At 40.2% G+C, this 17,212-nt stretch overlaps 1 long non-coding RNA gene across 4 annotated transcripts in view; it reads right to left on the bottom strand.

The window, feature by feature from the left end:
• Positions 1–16,546, bottom strand: part of LOC133081360 (uncharacterized) — a 93,963-nt gene extending 77,417 nt beyond the window's left edge. For all 4 annotated transcript variants that reach the window (XR_009698790.1, XR_009698791.1, XR_009698792.1 and 1 more), the window contains exons 1-2: positions 16,340–16,546; positions 4,712–4,982 (exon numbers count right to left, since the gene is read on the bottom strand). This is a non-coding gene — a long non-coding RNA (uncharacterized LOC133081360). The remainder of the gene's footprint in view (positions 1–4,711; positions 4,983–16,339) is intronic.
• Positions 16,547–17,212: the final 666 nt, after the last annotated feature.

Genomic DNA, 17,212 nt, shown 5'->3' with positions numbered 1-17,212 from the left:
CCTAAAGACCTAGAATTTAGATCTGCTAATATCATGCTAATGAAAGGGTTTGTGAGGCCGGGTCTAACCTGCTAAGAAGACTACCAGGTTTTGTTTGGGGTACAGCTTAAGTTTTGATGGTGTGGCCCTCCACCGTGTATATGACTGTACAGGTGTGTTTTTTTGGGGGGGGGTTGTTTTAAATATGTCATTTTTCCTTCTTTTCTGAATTTCCTAACTGGCCCTTTATTCTTTTTTTTTTTTTTTTTTTAAATAAACGTTTCACTCCATGAATGTCTTTTTATTTATTTATTTATTTATTTATTTTTTGGCTGTGTTGGGTCTTCGTTTCTGTGCGAGGGCTTTCTCTAGTTGCGGCAAGCGGAGGCCACTCTTCATCGCAGTGCACGGGCCTCTCACTATCGCGGCCTCTGTTGCTGCAGAGCACAGGCTCCAGACGCGCAGGCTCAGTAATTGTGGCTCACAGGCCCAGTTGCTCCGCGGCATGTGGGATCTTCCCAGACCAGGGCTCAAACCCGTGTCCCCTGCATTGGCAGGCAGATTCTCAACCACTGCGCCACCAGGGAAGCCCTACAGGTGTGTTTTTCCTCTCCATTTCTACCAGTTTAAAACATACTTGCACAAAACATTTTGCAACATCCATGTCAAAGGATAAATAGCCTTAATAATTAAAGAGCTGCTAAGCTCCTGCAAATCACAAAGCATAAGCATTAATAATAACTAATATTTATGAAAACCTTACTACATACCAGGCATAGCCTAAAAGCTTTAAATTATCTCCCTTAAATCTCTCAGATACTTTAGGAGGTAAATAATGCTATACCCATTTGGCAGATGGAAAAACTGAGGCTTAGATCATTTGAGTAACTTGCTCAAGCTCTCACAACTAGCAGATGATGAAACAATGATTCAGACCAGGTCTGTCTGTTGAAAGTCTGTACTTTTACACATGTCACATCAATTTTTCACAGGCGGCCCACAAAGAAAGAAATATAAGTGACCAAAAAACATTTTTAAAACATTTCATTGTGATAGTAACCAAAAAGTCTAAACCAAAAGAATAATGATGAATTTATTTATTTATTTGCTTATCAGGTAGACAAAGATTAAGATTAACAAAGCCTAGTGATAATGGCTCTATGGAAACACTAACTCACTTATGTAGTGCTGGTGAGCATGCCAGTTATAAAATCATCCTGGAAGGTAGCTTTTTCAAAGTATATAAAAATGTAATTTATGCATGCTCCTTGAAAATCTCCACTCCCAGGAATTACCTTTATGGGATATTTAAATGAGTAAGATAAGATAAAAAGGCATTAATCACAGTATTGGTTTTTTTTTTGTTTTTTTAATAAATTTATTTATTATTTATTTATTTATTTTTGGCTGTGTTGGGTCTTCGTTTCTGTGCGAGGGCTTTCTCCAGTTGCGGCGAGCGGGGGCCACTCTTCATCGCGGTGCGCGGGCCTCTCACTATCGCGGCCTCTCCTGTTGCGGAGCACAGGCTCCAGATGCGCAGGCTCAGTAGTTGTGGCTCATGGGCTTAGTTGCTCTGTGGCATGTGGGATCTTCCCAGACCAGGGCTCGAACCTGTGTGCCCTGCATTGGCAGGCAGATTCTTAACCACTGCGCCACCAGGGAAGCCCCACAGTATTGTTTTTAAGAGCAAAATATTGTAAACACATAAATGTCCATTTATAAGAATTGCTTAAATAAATTATGAAACATCCATCCAATAGAATAGTATTCAGTCACCTAAAATAATGGTGTTGATCTATATTTACTGACACAAAGATATTGATGAAAAATTGTCCAGTCAAGAAAGCAATTACAGGGACTTCCCTGGTGGCACAGTGGTTAAGAATCCACCTGCCAATGCAGGGGACACGGGTTCAAGCCCTGGTCCGGGAAGATCCCACATGCCGCGGAGCAACTAAGCCCGTGCGCCACAACTACTGAGCCTGTGCTCTAGAGACCGTGAGCCACAACTACTGAGCCCGCATACTGCAACTACTGAAGCCCAAGCACCTACAGCCTGAACTTTGCAAAAAGAGAAGCCACCACAGTGAGAAGCCTGCACACTGCAATGAAGAGTAGCCCCACTCGCTGCAACTAGAGAAAGCCTGCACACAGCAACGAAGACCAAACGCAGCCAAAAATGAAATAAAATTAATTAATTAATTAATTAATTAAAATTCCAAAAAAAAAAAAAAGAAAGCCATTACAGAAACATATATAAAAATATAAATATCATACACACATGCAAAGCAACTTTTCTGGAAAGATGTTTGTGAAAATGGTGTTAGCGATGACTTTTAGGTTATGCAATTTCTGGGAGCTTTTACTTACTTTTGTGTATTTTTATGTATTGTTTGACTCTCTTTAAAGAAGATCTATTGTTTTTTCAACAAAAGAAAAAAAGAAAAATCACATCTTCTGTTTTCTAATTTAACTTAGTGTAGGATAGTGCTGGACCTGGAAACATTTTTAACCTGAAACATTATATAATGGAGAGAACGTGGGCTTTGGAATATGACCTCAGGTGCAATCTTCGCTTTTACTAGCTTTGTGACTATATTCGCTTTCTACTGCTACCATAACAAATTATCACAAACTTAGCAGTTTAAACAACACAAATTTAGGGACTTCCCTGGCAGTCCAGTGGTTAAGACTCTGCGCTTCCACTGCAGGGGACATGGGTTCAATCCCTGGTCGGGGAACTGAGATCCCACATGCCCTGCGGCCAAAAAAACAATACAAAAATGTATTATCTTACAGTTCTTAAGTTCTTGAGAACTTAAGTTATTAAGTCATACCTACAGACTCAGGTGTTGGCAAGGCTGTGTTTCTTTCCAGAAGTTCTAGGGGAGGGTCTGTTACCTTGTTCATCCAGTTGTTGGCAGAGTTCTGTTCTATGTGGCTGTAGGACCAAGATCCCTGTTTTCTTGTTGGCTGTAGCTAAGGGCTGTTCACGGCTTCTAGAGGTTTCTAACGTCTGCCATATTCCTGCAAAGCCAGCAATATGGAGTCAAGTCCTCACTCACATCTGACCCACCTACTGCTTCCCTCTTCCACTTTTAAGGATTCATGTGATTAGACTGGACCCACTCAAATTATCCATAATCATTCTCCCTTTAAGTCCATCTGTAATTTCCCTTGTGCCATGTAAAGTAACATATTCACAACTTCCAGGGATTAGGGCGTGGACACCTTTGTGGAGCCACTATTATTATATGTTGGAGAATGACTTTGGCAAATCACCTGAGTAACGATCCTCAACTCTAAAAGGCAGGATGCTTTACTGAATTACTATTCTTTTGTTTTATTTTGTTATTGCTGCATTTTGACCTTCCCATTCTAAGAAGGTATCTAGGCCTCCCTCAACTCAGGGGGTTTTATGATGACTGAAGACAGCTTTTCTCTTGGCTTTTGTTTTCAAAAAGCCTAACCTGGCAGGATCCCTAAGAGAATGCAGTACATAAGAGGGGATGGCTGAATAGTTTCACAGGGAAGTCAAAACCATGAGTACCTTTATGCCCAGTCTTGACAAGGATGCCTTTAAAAAAACATGTGGACTTGGCAATGTGCAAATGAGCTGTGATCAGCATGGATAGGAAACCAAAGGGCTTTCTCCAAAGCTTCTGTTTGAGGCAAGACCCTTAAGACCCAAGGGAGAGGGTGATAAAAGAATTCCAATAATGACAGATTGAATTTCCTGCCACTCCAATGGATACATGAAGTTAGATTGATTCCATTAAGATAAGATAATATGACTTCTTTTTTTAAATTTTTATTTTATATTGGAATAGAGTTGATTTAATAATATGACTTCTTCAACACCCCTGTCTATGACATAACAAATGCGTCTCTCTGCTACCTGGGAAAAGTGATAACTACCCTGTGGGAATTTGGGTAGGATGCATATATGTAAAGCACCTGGCACATAATAAAGAGACTCCTAAAAATTGATACTGATATATGAAGACATGACAAGGAAGATGAGCCAAACACATGCAAACATTATCCTCTAAAGAACTAAACATAAATAAATAAATGCACCTTTGGTATTTTGAGACACATTCAAAAGTCTGGTAAAAGACTTATCACGCAGTGTTCAGTATAAGATACTCTTAAAACATTGATGAAGAGAGAGGAATTACCCTATGCAGACATTTTGGAGCCATATACATCACTTTCTTCTTTCTCATCCCCTCTATTCAATTGGCCACTACCTACAAATACCTAGAAATACCTGTAGCGCCTCTCCCTGCCTCTCACTCCCACGGTCAATGATGTGGCTCCAGCCCCCGTCTTCTCTCTCCAAGACTGTGGATGACAAGACCCTCCCGATGGGTCTCCTTGCCTCCTACCTCAGCCTCCTCTAATCCACCCTTCCCTTTCCTGTTTACAATTCTTCCATGACTTCCCTTTGGCTCACAGTCTTGCCCAATACTCCATTACTCCGAGATTCTCATTCTCACCTCCCTCCCTGACTTTGCACGGCTGGTCCTACTTCCTGGGATCCCCCCTCTCCCCACCTCTCCCTACTCATACTTAAGAGACAAATTAAATATTAACTCCTCTGTTAGACCCCCCCGCCAGCTCCTCCACACGATCAGTTCCATCTTCCTCGTTCTTGTCATAGTATAGTACACAATGCCCTTTCCACGCTGTTTTATTGCTCTGTTTATACGTATTTCCCCCAACAGACCAGGAACTTCTTGAGTGCAGGCACTGTGTCTTGTTCAACTTTGCATCTTGAGCGCCAACCCACTGTCTATCATACAAGAGGTGCTCTCAAGCATTTCGTTCAGTAAAAACCAGGGAAGGTGCAGTGAAGTTGTGAGGCTCTTGGTAGCTGTGAAGAAATGGAAAGGCCAAATGATGTCCAGCAATGGTTCATTATTCCAGACTCCTCAGGGGACAAAAACCCTTTTCGTCGTCATCATGCCCTCCTATGCCAAAACAACGAAAGGGCACTTCTGAAAAAGAAATGGCAGTGGGTAAATCAGAATGGGGAGCTAGTAAGCAGTCAGAATTCAACTCGACAAGCATTTCATGAGCACCTGTGCTCTGCCAGGCACCATGCTAGGGGCTGGGGATGTGCCGTTCCCATCTTCAGGCGCCTCACCGTCTCCCACAGGATTCAGGCACATAAAGCACCCAAGATGGCACGTGGCGTGGAGCGGGCAATAGAGACACGTTTAATAGATGTTTAAAAGGCAATGAAGGTACCACTTCACACCCATTAGGATGGTTATTATCAAAAACAACTGTTAGTGAGGAGAAATTGGAACTCTCGGGCATCACGAGTGGGAATATAAAATGGTGCAGCCATTATGGAAAACTGTTGGGTGGTTCCTCAAAAAGTTAAACATAGATTTATCACAGGGTCCAGCAATTCCACTTCTAGGATCCAGCAATTCCACTTTCAAAAAATTAAAAGTTGGGACCCAAACACTTAAACACCCATGTTCACAGCAGCATTATATATAAAAGGCAAAAGATAGAAAAACCCAAGTCTCCACCAACAGATAACTAGATAAACAAAATGTGATACACACACACACACAGAGGTATATTTTACAGCCTTCGAAAGAAAGGAAATTCTGATACATGCTATAACATGAAAGAACCTTGAGGACATTATGCTAAGTAAAATAAATCAGGCACAAAGGACAAATATTGTATGATCCCACTTATATGAGGTACCTAGGACAGGCAAATTCATAAAGACAGAAAGAATAAGGGAGGTTACCAGAGGCTGAAGGGGATGGGGAGCTTAGTATTTAATGGGTACAGAGTTTCTGTCTGGGATGATGAAAACATTCTGGAGATGGATGGTGGTGATGGCCGCACAACAGAGTGTATGTACTTCATGCCCCTGAACTGTGGACTTAATAATGGTTAAGATGGTCAATTTTATGTTGTGTCCATTTTACCACAATTTTTTTTAAAGCAAGGAAGGGAAATTTTCACTCTACCAGAATGAAATTTAGGAGAACACTGATAACAAAAGTTACTGAGAAATCAGGCTTCCCTGGTGGCACAGTGGTTGAGAATCTGCCTGCCAATGCAGGGGACACGGGTTCGAGCCCTGGTCTGGGAAGATCCCACATGCCGCGGAGCAACTAGGCCCGTGAGCCACAACTACTGAGCCTGCGCGTCTGGAGCCCGTGCTCCGCAACAAGAGAGGCCACGACAGTGGGAGGCCCGCGCACCGCGATGAAGAGTGGCCCCCGCTCACCGCAACTGGAGAAAGCCCTCGCACAGAAACGAAGACCCAGCACAGCCAAAAATAAATAAATAAATAAATTTATTTTTAAAAAAAAGATATTAAAAAAATAATAATAATAATGGATTGCCACTGAATTATTCACTTTAAAAAAAAAAAGTTACTGAGAAATCATTATGTGTGATCTGGGCTTTGAAGGGTGAATAGGCGTTCACCGGACAATGAGTCAGAAGTCTGACTTTACGTCCTGGAACTGCCACTTCCTTTTATGTGGTTCTTTTTCCTCATCTATAAAAGTGAGACAAGATCCACCATACACTTGTGGTGAGGATCTCATGAGATAACATGCCTGAAATGGTTTTACAAACTACAGGAGGATTTTCCAATATAAATTTACTGATGACAAGTGATATAAAGTATAATTATTGAAGGCAAGACCTTCATGTTTCCATTATCTCGGCTTTGGCCAGCCCAGAATATTTTCTAAAGTTTAAACATGATATGCACTCCTTCCTATCCATGCAGGATGGAGTTAAGAAAGATGGAAGGGCAGAGAAGGAATAAAGGTTAAAGAGCAAGGTTTTGGGGGCTTCCCTGGTGGCGCAGTGGTTGAGAATCTGCCTGCCAACGCAGGGGACACGGGTTCGAGCCCTGGTCTGGGAAGATCCCACATGCCGCGGAGCAACTAAGCCCGGGAGCCACAACTACTGAGCCTGCGCGTCTGAAGCCTGTGCTCCGCAACAAGAGAGGCCGCGACAGTGAGAGGCCCGCGCACCGCGATGAAGAGTGGCCCCCGCTTGCCACAACTAGAGAAAGCCCTCGCACAGAAATGAAGACCCAACACAGCCATAAATAAATAAATAAATAAATAAATAAAATTAAAGAAAAAAGCAAAACAAACAAAAAAAATACATTGTAAGTTTATAAAAAAAAAAAAAAGAGCAAGGTTTTGAAAGTATGTTCTTACTTTAACATATGAATATTATCCAGCCATTAAAATTGAGAAACAGGAAGACAGGAAGAAGAAACAGGAGAAGGCATTTAGTATTTGACTACCTTCACCTAATATATTACAAATTGCATCGCTGATGTAGAACTGTGTAACTATACCGATACAAGAACGGGAGTCAATGTGCAAAAGGGAAAATAGCTGTGTAGAGATGGGGGGCTGTGGGTTACATTTTTCTTTTTTTAATTTCATTTTATGTTGTTTTATTGTTTTTGCCGTAACAAATGAGGACAAGAGAAAAAGTAATACATTCCTTTTGTAAACGTTTATCAGCTGGTTTCTCTGCTGACTACTTACCCACAATCCCTGCCCCCACCAGCTTCCAAGATGCTCGGAGGCCCTGTACCATTAAGCCCTGGAGGCTCAGAGGGTAGCATTTGCTTCTAGCAATGACAGAAGCTTGCACAGAACCGGAGGATGCTCCAAGGCCCTTTCAGGGTAAAGAGCTGCCGCCTTCTACAGATTTGCGAGTCAGGGCTCCAGAGGATGCTGAGGGCACGGGAAGTGCCATCAAACTGTGTTTGGCCTTGGGCTCTGATTCAAAGGCTGCTGTTTCCAAGGCCCTCACCCTTCCCACTCTGAAAGAAAAGGTACTGACTCCAGATGCTTGCGACCCTCGTTTTGATTTGCTCAGATGCTGGCTGAATTAGTGCAAGGACATTATTTCTCGGAGCAGGGTTGCCCCCAACATCCTCTCCAGACAGGAGAGGGTCATAAACTATTTTGGCTGCTAAGCTCATAACTAGATCAAGGAGAGAAACTAGGACAGGCAGGTTGATTTTATGCCCTTGTGCTATCTCCCCAGTCTATCAACCTGTAGAACCAATGAGTATTAGCACCCTTGACATCCATCAGAAGCCGCAGCCTATAAACAGGAGGAACAGAATCAGGGAGACATCTCAATTTCGCTCTGCAGACAGAAGGCCAGTCACATAGACAGAGAACATTTAACCCTGTAGAGACATGGGCTAAGCCTCTGATTCTTCCAGCACCAGGACCCCTGTTCCCAAGGTGGAGGCGCTGCGGGTCGGTGTGCAAGCTGAATACACACAAAGGTGCCTGGCTGAGCGGGAAAGCGGGGTGACCTCCAGCATCTGGGCCCCGCACCTGGTCACGCCCCTGGCACGTGGAGAGCTGCCTGCGAGAAGGAGCACCTTTCCCACAAACACATGATTGGCTCGCAAGCCACATTCCTAAGGGGCTGTGCCTGCCCTGGGGGACCTTTTCCACACAAAGCACCGAACGTAACAGCAACAGCCCTACCTGTGCAAAACCAGAAAGCCATCCAACACGTGTCTGTGTCCCATATCCGAATAGCACAGAAATCTGCCTGAAAACTGGGCATCGACTGTCCAGATAGAGAAGCCTAGCATTTTATTTTATTTTATTTTATTTTATTTTATTTTACTTTATTCTGTTTTATTTTGTTTTACTTTATTCTATTCAATTCTATTCTATTCCATTCCACTCTATTTTAAAAATTCTTTAGACACCGACAAACTACCCTAGGCTTCATTTAACTTCCAAATCAGATTTTCCTTTTAGGTCCCACCATCAACGGTTCTTATGTTCAGTCGTTTTCCCTTGCAAGTTCCCCTGTGTTTGACCCCTGACAATGCCAGCCTTACTCCCTTCTCCTTGACTGTCCCCATGAGATCCTCTTGCATTGGCCACCCTCCCTCGGAGCTTTGTCTTCCTTGCCTCGCACCTTCCTTCTTCCAGCCTTAGTGGCCCTTTGAGAATAATGTCATCATGTTCCTAACCAGGCCTTCTGTCTGAATTCACAACTTTAGAACTATGTTACAGAGCCCTGAAACTGTATGAGAATTCAGGAAGGTGTCTAAAACGATTAGTTCCATAGAATTAAAAATCCAGTTTCTGGAAGGGGTCGAAACCTTCAACTGATGCAATTTTATCTTTTAAAAAGAAAATGAAGCATGACCCAGCAGTTCCACTCATGGGTTTATATCCAAAAAAGACCAAAAACACTAATTCAAAAAGATACATTCATCCTAATGTTCATAGCAGACTTATTTACAATTGCCAAATATGGAAGCAAGATAGGCTCAAGGATGTATTGTACAGCGTGGGGAATACAGCCAATATTTTTTAGTAACTGTAAATGGAAAGTAACCTTTAAAAATTGTATATTAAAAAAAAAAGAAAATGAAGCAACTGAGGCTAGAAATATTAAGTGACTTACCCCAAGTCAGACAAGTGTTTGTGCAAAACTAGGAGTCGAGTGCAGCCCTTGCAATCTGTCCTTCCCCGGAAGCTGCATTTATCCATCTACCAAGGAGAGACCAAGCTTCTATATAGGGAAATGGTCTCTGATATTCTCAAGAAAGGCAATACCCAACAGACTGAGATAATGAAGGTGTTGTGCTTTCGTGCATGACTGTTAGTGCAGGGGCCCCAGGGGTCCTTGTTAGAGAACACAGTAAGGAAAGAGCCATTGAAAATGGACTTCAGAGTCCACTGGCTGGGTTCAAACCCTTCCTCTGCCATTTCCTAGCTTTGTGACCTTGGGCAAGTGTTTCAGTTTCCTGATCTGTAAAATGGGAACAGTAACAGTCTGATCCCATAGTGTTGAGGTGAGAATTAAATGAGATAACTCACAGAAGAAGTGATTAACATGGTACTGACGCGTAACTTAAAAGAAGTCCTTCTGCCTTCTGCTAATAACCTCCCAATCCCAAAGTGTATAATAGCATATCTATTTTATACACATGCCAAGCCAAGGTAGATCATGCTAATGTGAGAGTCTAAGATTTTGTCTGATTTTCATGACCACTGGCATCACGTAGTATATTCACACATGTTCCAAGAAGAAAACATGCACTGGGCACAGCCAATAATTATAAAAATTGCTAAGTCAAGTTCATTTAAAAACCACATGGTAAATCCCTAGTAATTCTGGGTTAATAACATGTTAATTACCATCTTGTTATAGCATCAATGAGCCATACATTTGATGTGGGAACCTGCAGCAGAGATTAAATACTAAAATGAACTTTCTCCTACTGCTGCATGAAATGATCCCTGATCACTGCATATCGCCATGGCTTTTCAGAAAAACCTCCTATGTTACTGTTTTTTTAAGAGCTCACTAATTGCCTAAAGTATCCTCCAACTAGAGTTTCTTCTAGTGTAGGTATGTAAACAGTAGTCAGTTAGCTATTGGGAAGCAGCCACATAGCACAGGGAGATCAGCTCGGTGCTTTGTGACCACCTAGAGGTGAGGATAGGGAGGGAGGAGATATGGGGATGTATGTATACGTATAGCTGATTCACTTTGTTATAAAGCAGAAACTAACACACCATTGTAAAGCAATTATACTCCAATAAGGATGTTTAAAACATAAAAAGAGTAGTCAATAACATCTACCACCTGTAACCAAATGTTCCCCCCAAATCCATTGGATCAAAGTCCCTTGTGACGACAAGCTCCAGCCTACTGACCTCTACTGGGGTGATGATTTAAGTAGCTGCAAGTGTCTTGGTCCTTGCCTCCACCTCCTTCCTGGGCTTTTAGAAGTTGACTTGTCCACTTTTTCTGCGTTGAAATATGAATCCAAAAAGTAAGTCATATGAGCCCAGCAGAATTTCTTGGTAGAGGAATTATGTATAACAAGACAGTTGGCAAGGTTATATCCCTCCATGAAAGCTGTAATTTCCCTGCAATTGATTTCCTAAAGATAACTCACTGTTTGCGTGCAGTGAAAGATAATTTAACAAGAAAGATGAGTCTCTTCAGAACACCTTGATTGGCAATTGTGATAAATTCCTATAATTACTATTGACTCAGAGGAGGATTTTCATTTGTTAAGACGTTGTTGAAATGACAGCCTGGTGATGGTTTAAAAAGAGGAAATGGCAATACCACGTGCTGTTCCCATCTTCACAAAAGAAAAGGTTGGGGGACCAACACGGGTACAGATTTCAGAGAGTCCTTGAAGACCCCATTAAATCTCAGAGAGACCTCCACATCCCCCTTGATGGAAAATTCTCATAGGAACCATAGTTCTTAGGCCCAGAGAATCTGGATCGTTCTCCTAAGAAAGGAACAAAGTCGGGTCTGGATCAGTTCTTCCTTAGTGGAAGCAACAAAATCCTAGTATTAATGTTAAAAATTGAATAATATTAAAAGTCCAACAGTAGGCAATTGGTTAAATGCATCATATTATGCAGCCATCAATATGATTTTATGGAGCGTTAAAGACATAGGAAAATGACTACAGTATGTTTTTAAATATGAAAAGTAGGATGCAAAATTACATCTAGAGTTTGAGCTCAGCTATGTAAAAATATGTATAAAAAAACAGGAAGGAAATTTGTCCCAGAATGTTAACAGCGGTGGGTGCTAGATCTCTAGGTGGTAGGATGAACAAAACAACAAGAAAAAAAAAAAGAAATTCCACTTTCTAAAAAGTCCACACTTATAATAAGGGGTTATCTTAAGTGGGCTCACTTAAGAGAGTCAAACTACAGATATATCTCTTTCCTAAGTAAAACTGTCTTTTGCTGTTTGGGAATATCATCCATGACCATCTTAACTATCATTGGCAGCATCACCAGAAAGCTTGCCCAGAGATTTGTTGTTTGTGTTTCTACGTGACACATACAAAAAGTAAACAAGCACTACTCTTTGTCTTCTATCATTTCACAAGCTAAGATAGTCTACTCTGACATAAAGCATAGACTTCCTATATAATTTGTCATGTAAATGTAAAGCATTACTAGTATTGATCACAATTTTATAATTATAATCATTAATATTCCTAAGTGCTTTTTTGCCATTAACTCATTCAATCCATTCAGTAATTCTAGGAGACACAAAGGATTATTATCCTCATTAAAGATGAAAAAACTATGGCTCAGAGATATGCAGTAATTTGCATGAGGTCACAGAGCAAAGTAATTATTTAAATCCAAATCTTCTGTTTCAAAGTCTAGGATTCTTCCCACTGTACCATATTTATGGTAATATTTACAAACTAGGAGTAATTAGTACATTAACACATTGTGCCTTTATTGACACTTTACATCTCCATTTAAAAACTGTTTATGGAGTATCCATACTACCCAGAGCAATCTATAGATTCAATGCAATCCCTATCAAAATCCCAATGGCACTTTTTCAGAATTAGAACCATCCTAAAATTAATAAGGAATCTCAAGAAACCCTGAATAGCCAAAACAATCTTGAAAAAGAAGGACAAACTTGGAGGCCTCACACTTCCTGATTTCAAAACCTACTACAAAGCAACAGTAATTAAGACAGTGTGGTACTGGCATAAAGACAGATACATAGACCAATGGAATAGAACAGAGAGCCCAGAAATAAACCCCTGCATATATGGCAAATGATTTTCAACAAGGGTGCCAAGACTACACAATGGGAAAAAGACAGCTCCTTCAACAAATTGTGCTGAGAAAACTGGATATCCACATGCAAATGAATGAAGTTGGACCCTTACCTTATACCACATACAAAAATTAATTCCAAATGAATTAAATATTTAAATGTAAGACCTAAAACTATAAAACTGGAAGAAAACATTGGAGGGGGAGCTTTGGGACATTGGATTTGGCAATGGTTTCTTGGATATGACACCAAAAGCACAGGCAACAAAAGCTAAAAGAGACAAATAGTATTACATCAAACCTGGAAACTTCTGCACATCAAAGGAAACAATCAACAGAGTGAAAAGGCAGCCTAAGGAATGGAAGAAAATATTTGCAAGTCATATATCTGATGGAGTTAATATCCAGAAGATATAAGGAATTTCTACAACTCAACAACAAGAAAATAAATAACCCAATTTAAAAATGGTCAAAGGATTTGAGTAGACAATTCTCCAAAGAAGATATATGAATAACCATATGAAACTGTTCAACATCACTAATCACGAGAGAAACACAAATCAAAATCACAACAAGATATCACCTCACACCCATTAGGATGGTCGCTATCAAAAGAACAGAAAATAACGTGTGTTGGCAAAGATGTGAAAAAATTGGAAATCTTGTTGGTGGGAATATAATATGGTGCAACCATTATGGAAAACAGTATGAGGTCTCTCAAAAAATTAAAAATAAAATTACCACATGATCCAGCAATCCCGCTTTTGGGGATGTATCCAAAAGAATTCAAAGCAGGATCTTGAAGAGATATCTACACACCCAAGTTCATCTCAGTATCATTCACAATAGCCAAGAGGTGGAAGCAACCCAAATGTCGATCAACAGATGAATGGATAAAGAAAATGTGGTATATACATACAATGGAATGTTACGCAGCCTTAAAAAAGAAGAAAAATCCTGTCACATGCATTAACATGGATGAACTTCAAGGACATTATGCTAAGCAAAATAAACCAGTCACAAAAGGACAAATCCTGTACAATTGCATGCATATGAAGCATCTAAAGTAGTCAAAGTCATAGAAACAGAAAGCAGAAAAGGCTGGGGTCGGGGGGTAACAAATTAGGGTTTAGTGGGTATAGACTTTCAGTGTTGCAAGATGAAAAGGTTGTAGATATCTGTTGCACTACAATGTGAATACACTTAACAGAACTGAATATACACTTAAAAATGGTTAAAACGGTAAATTGTGGTGTGTTTTTTATCACATACACACACAAAAACGTTTGCATACCATTAAAGCTCCTTATCAAGGGCTTTGGCATTTCAAATGGATTTTCTTTAAGAGTTCATTGTCAGGAATATTAAAAGAATAGAAGCAAACATGCTACTTTGCTTCCTGGTCCAACAAATATGATTTTAATGTGTTAAGAGCCTCAAACAAAATTTTAATTAACTACAAACAATCTACTACATAATGACAAAATATGATGTTTAGTTTGTCCCTCTTGGACAAGTTTCTTTTTTTTTTTTTCATTTTTAATTATGATAAAAACATAACACAAAATTTACCATCTTAACAATTTTTGAGTGTACAGTTCAGTAGTGTTAAGTATATTCACACTGATGTGTTGACACATCTCCAGAAATTTTTTCATCTCGCAAAGTAAAATCCTATATCCATTAAAGAAGTCCTCATTTCTCCTTTTCCCCAGGGCCTGGTAACCACCATTCTACTTCCTATTTCCATGAATTTCACTACTCTAGGGACCTCCTATAAGTGGAATCACACAGCATTTCCATACATCGCAAAATAAAATTTATAAAATATATGAAACGTTGCTTTGCATCAACTTTTAAGGAACTCACAAGTTTAGCATTCTGAGGGATACCAAACCAGAAAACCATTCAGAAACCAGAAAATAACCAAGATTATCACATCCCGGAAATTCTCTAGAGGCTGCTTAATCTCTCTATGCCTCCTTTCCTCATCTATAAAACAGAGATAATAATAGTATCTTCCTTAGAGCCTTGTGATGAGAATTAAATGTATTAATACCTGTAAAGCATTTGGAACAGTGACTGGCACAGAGTAGGCCCTCAATAAATATTAAATATCATTATTTTTACATGTATTCTATCAGTATTGATAATTAATACACCACAGGGACTTCCCTGGTGGTCCAGTGGTTAAGCCTCCGCAATTCCACTGCAGGTGGGCACAGGTTCAATCCCTGGTCGGGGAACTAAGATCCTGCGTGCCACATCGTGGTGTGGCCCAAAAAAAAAAAGAAAAAAAAAGTGTTGATAATACACCATAATTAAGACACAATGGCTACTCTCGAGGAGCTCATAATCTAAGAATTTAAATGTTCTGAACAAAACTCAGCAAATGGTAGAAACTTACCAGTTATTATTGTTAAAGAAGGCATTCTTCAAAATATGAACAGAATCAAGAAAATAAAATATGTAAAAGAATAACTTCTCCAGCTGAAAACTAAGAGTCTGGCTTTAGCAACACAATGATTGTTTTCAGACTGTAACCTCACCAAGATGTAGCCACTAATATTATTTTGTAAATATAATTAAAAGCAGATCTATTTTCACTGAGGGCAAGAATTTAACAAAATCTTATCTCTGATTTTGAAATAGCCACCCAGGAGCTTGTAACACAGCTACCTTATTTGCCTGCTCTAAGGACATATTGAAAATGTTAAATGATTGTAAAGCAATAAGTGTGGTCTTTCTCTTCCTAATGAAATTCTAAAAAGCTACAGTCTCTTGTAATGCAAACAAGCATGTCTGCCTTGTCGGATTCATCAAAGTCAGCCAACCATGGCTGAGCAGGGGTTGTGGCCCACAATGCTGCCACCTGCTGTATGGAAGTGAAATCGCTTTCCTCGGATGGAAAGAATGAAAAGATCATTGATGCCATGGCAAATGTGTGCTCCTTGTCTTAGGTAAATATTCTGTTATCCCAGTAGCTCAGCACATTATTGAATTAGGTTACCCTTCCACTTACCTACACTCATCTGGCTGTTTTGCTAACTTACCCTTTTACCTACATTGTTTTACAGACTTCGCCCCTTATGCAGCAACTAGGCTTTCTGTTTTCTTTCCTTTCGTTTACTCAAGATGGATTACTTAATGTTGAAACACTGTTTGTAGTGTCAGAATTTACGATGAGCCCCGTCATTATAAGACCATTATGAGACCATCTCCTCGTGTCTCAAAAATAGCCTGTGTACCACTACTATATATAAAATAGATAACCAACAAGGACCTACTACACAGCACAGGGAACTCTACTCAGTATTTTGTAAGAACCTATAAGGGAAAAGAATCCGAAAAAGAATAGATATACAATCACCTATGTATAACTGAGTCGCTTTGCTGTACCGCTGAAACGAACACAACATTGTAAATCAACTATCCTCCAATTTAAAAAAAAAAATAGCCTGAGTACAAGGGAGACATAATAAGTGCACACCCATCACATTTCTCCTCTTAAGTTTTATATATGTATACACCCAGGTATACTGAGTAGGAGACTTTGTTTAATATGTAGGCATTAAAAGAATATTTAGTTAAACATAGAATGTTCGGACCCTCTATTGCGCCTGAAATGTACACACACTGACCTAAGTACAATTAAGCAAAACAGAGATGGAGCCAGATTTCAGAAAACTTATGACATAAGCCAAGTTAATGTTCAGCATTCTACTCACCTTTTGGAGATGTATTTTCCCGTTTCTCCTGCTTTCCATGCCCACAACTTTTGATGAGCTTTAGTTGTCCAACATCTTTCAGAGATACTCAACGAAGCGTATTGTAAAATCTGGGACCTCCCAGACTCGGACCTTTCCAGATTTCCCCCTCAAGCACCACTGACCACACACCCCCATGGAAACTTACTACCCCAGTTTCCACTCCTGAATGATCTGGTTAATTGTTTCTGGCAAATCACATAAACTGAAAGCCAAGTTACTGTGCCTAATTACTTAATATATTAACTACCCTCAAATATTGGTATGTTGGGACTTCCCTGGGGGTCCAGTGGTTAAGACTCCGTGCTTCCACTGCAGGGGGCGCAGGTTTGATCCCTGGTCAGGGAACTAAGATCCCACATGCTGTGTGGTGTGGCCAAAAAAAACAAAACAAATAAACAAAAAAGAGAAATCTAAACTTTAATAGGAAAACTATGTAGAAGGACCCTTTGCCAGATGAGTTTTCCTTACAGCTCCAGCAAAGGCTAAATTAAATGGCATCTCTTTTTTTTTTTTAACATCTTTACTGGAGTATAATTGCTTTACACTGGTGTGTTAGTTTCTGCTTTATAACAAAGTGAATCAGCTATGTGTATACATATATCCCCATATCTCCTCCCTCTTGCATCTCCCTCCCACCCTCCCTATCCCCCCACCCCCCGTCTTGGTGGACACAAAGCACTGAGCTGATCTCCCTGTGCTATGTGGCTGCTTCCCACTAGCTATCTATTTTACATATGGTAGTGTATATATGTCCATGCTACTCTCTCACTTTGTCCCAGCTTACCTTTCCCCCTCCCCGTGTCCTCAAGTCCACTCTCTATGTCTGCAACT

The sequence above is a fragment of the Eubalaena glacialis genome, chromosome 20 (assembly GCF_028564815.1).
Source record: "Eubalaena glacialis isolate mEubGla1 chromosome 20, mEubGla1.1.hap2.+ XY, whole genome shotgun sequence".
NCBI classification, from domain to species: Eukaryota; Metazoa; Chordata; class Mammalia; order Artiodactyla; family Balaenidae; genus Eubalaena; species Eubalaena glacialis.
Note: the sequence above shows the minus strand (reverse complement) of the source record. Positions and strands in the feature narration are given on the sequence as shown.